Source organism: Sinocyclocheilus grahami, unplaced genomic scaffold (genome assembly GCF_001515645.1).
Source record: "Sinocyclocheilus grahami isolate Dianchi unplaced genomic scaffold, SAMN03320097.WGS_v1.1 scaffold958.1, whole genome shotgun sequence".
NCBI classification, from domain to species: Eukaryota; Metazoa; Chordata; class Actinopteri; order Cypriniformes; family Cyprinidae; genus Sinocyclocheilus; species Sinocyclocheilus grahami.
This window is the reverse complement of record NW_015506137.1, coordinates 25,857-29,097: the sequence shown is the minus strand read 5'-3', so window position 1 is coordinate 29,097 and position 3,241 is coordinate 25,857.

Genomic DNA, 3,241 nt, shown 5'->3' with positions numbered 1-3,241 from the left:
TTATTACATACAAGCTCAGGGAAAGATGGTTGTATCTTTAACAATGAACAATCATAATGACAAAAAGCAGAAAACATAAATATAATGGGTTTGCATACATCATAGTATGAGATTATATACACCGAAAAAGGCACAATGACAAGGTTAAATATCTTTAATCATAATATTCATATAATAAATGCATCAAAATATTGCATTTGTTGTTGTTGATAAGCCGGAGGGATGAAACGAGAGTTAAATTCAACAAGAAAAAGAAAAAAACAAAGGAGATTTAAGCCAGTTTTGTTTGTGGATGAAAAATTGCACATAAAATATACAGTGGGTACGGAAAGTATTCAGACCCCCTTAAATTTATCATCTCAAGGATGATCAGAAGAAATGGACAGCACCTGAGTTAAATATATGAGTGTCACAGCAAAGGGTCTGAATACTTAGGACCATGTGATATTTCAGTTTTTCTTTTTTAATAAATCTGCAAAAATGTCAACAATTCTGTGTTTTTCTGTCAATATGGGGTGCTGTGTGTACATTAATGAGGAAAAAAAATTAACTGAAATGATTTTAGCAAATGGCTGCAATATCACAAAGAGTGAAAAATTTAAGGGGGTCTGAATACTTTCCGTACCCACTGTATATATTCAAGAGATAACAATTTTGGCTTATCGTAAGGAAAAATAATATATTTAATAATAAACTGTGGGTCATATTAGTTGGGTTAAATATATAAAATATTTAGGAAATTTCATAAACATCAAAATATTTATAGAGAGATCAATTAAACCTGTCGCTCGTATCTTTTAAGTTGTTGCGCTTGTAACGTTGTAGATCACATGATAACGTCAACATGGCGGATGAAGTCCGGATCTCATTCATACTTAACGAGATTTGGCTGTAGAGTACCTACTCTTTTAGCGCTCGTTAAGTAAGTACTTATTGAAATTAAGTACCTACTCATTGAGTATGCGGTTTCAGACGCAGCCATAGAAACTTCCAGTCAGGTGTGTTGAGGCAAGTTGGAGCTAAACTCTGCAGGACACCGGCCCTCCAGGACCGAGTTTGGACAGCCCTGCTCTAAACACTCACAGGAATAACATGCCTGTTACACATTACATACATTTAGTGGTCATTTTTTGCACAGTACTTCATAAAATCTTATCCACTTTTGGATCACTCTTAAATACCCTTCCTCCTCACAAAGTACTATAATTACAGATATGTATCACAGAATACATACGTTTTCATTCACAGACAGACTTCACCTGCTTGAGGTGACATTCTCACAAGTATCAACATCGGACACTTTGTTTCGCAGAGGCAGTAAGTTATACTTACAAATAAGCATAATGAGATTTCTATGAACAATGAATACTGACGTCACTTCCTGTTTGTTGCCGCCATGTTTTGAGTTTGAGCTCAGTCAAGTTAATCCTTTATCGTATATTTTTAATCTTAAAATCAAATTTATACACCATAATTTTCGTTTCTATAATGTGTGAATATATCCCCTATCGTATTCTACAACAAAAACAATCAGAGTGTCTTGTTATCACTAGTTCTATTTTGACTTCCCGAGTCTGCTATTAGCTTATAGCCCGTTAGCATCACCAGCGTGGTTGCCGCTAATCTCGCTTACATTGCTAATACTCTGTTCACACACATTACCATTGTTTTACTCACTGTTACTTGCTTTAATGGCGGATGTGTGTCTACCTTTGAGTGCAGCTGGACGCCGTGGAGAAGCAGATCCGTGACCTGGTGGAGAGGCAGACCCAGCTGAGAGAGCGGAGAGCCGCTCAGCCAGGCTGATGCTCACAAGTCCGAGGTAAGTATACAGCGCGCTGCTAACTCTCCCACTACCTCTACTCCGTGTGTTTCTCTGCACAGACCCGGTGCACCCAGGACGCGATCTTCCCAGATGTCCTTCACTTCGGCGCCGGGACACCACGGCCCCTGGGTGCACCCGCCACAGAAGACACGAGCCAGGCCCCGGGGCGACGACCTCTCCCCCTTCACCACAGACTTGTATCGTGAAAAGTGCTATACATATAAACTTGAATTGAATTGAATTGAATATTCCTCTTTAAAAAAAAGAAAAATTATCACTTGTATGCAAAGTGACCCATATTTGGTCTTTGACACTGAAAATGTATACAATTTACACTTTTACTCACTGAGTTCCCCTTATCTCTGGGATTGAACCTTATACGGTCTTAAAATTGAAGACACACAAAGAAAGAACAGTTAGTTAGGAACCAGAATCTAAAAGGGAATCAAGATGTCTAATATTTCTTGAGCTACAGGCATGCACTTGGGACAAAAAAAGTGCTTTTTCATATATGCCAACAGTGACAGTTCAAAAATGAGAAAAAACACTTATATACAGGTGCATCTCAATAAATTAGAATGTCGTGGAAAAGTTCATTTATTTCAGTAATTCAACTCAAATTGTGAAACTCGTGTATTAAATAAATTCAATGCACACAGACTGAAGTAGTTTAAGTCTTTGGTTCTTTTAATTGTGATGATTTTGGCTCACATTTCACAAAAACCCACCAATTCACTATCTCAACAAATTAGAATACTTCATAAGACCAATAAAAAAACATTTTTAGTGAATTGTTGGCCTTCTGGAAAGTCTGTTCATTTACTGTACATGTACTCAATACTTGGTAGGGGCTCCTTTTGCTTTAATTACTGCCTCCACTTGGCGTGGCATGGAGGTGATCAGTTTGTGGCACTGCTGAGGTGGTAGTATGGAAGCCCAGGTTTCTTTGACAGTGGCCTTCAGCTCATCTGCATTTTTTGGTCTCTTGTTTCTCATTTTCCTCTTGACAATACCCCATAGATTCTCTATGGGGTTCAGGTCTGGTGAGTTTGCTGGCCAGTCAAGCACACCAACACCATGGTCATTTAACCAACTTTTGGTGCTTTTGGCAGTGTGGGCAGGTGCCAAATCCTGCTGGAAAATGAAATCAACATCTTCAAAAAGCTTGTCAGCAGAAGGACGCATGAAGTGCTCCAACATTTCTTGGTAAGCGGGTGCAGTGACTTTGGTTTTCAAAAAACACAATGGACCAACACCAGCAGATGACATTGCACCACAAATCATCACAGACTGTGGAAACTTAACACTGGACTTCAAGCAACTTGGGCTATGAGCTTCTCCACCCTTCCTCCAGACTCTAGGACCTTGGTTTCCAAATGAAATACAAAACTTGCTCTAATCTGAAAAGAGGACTTT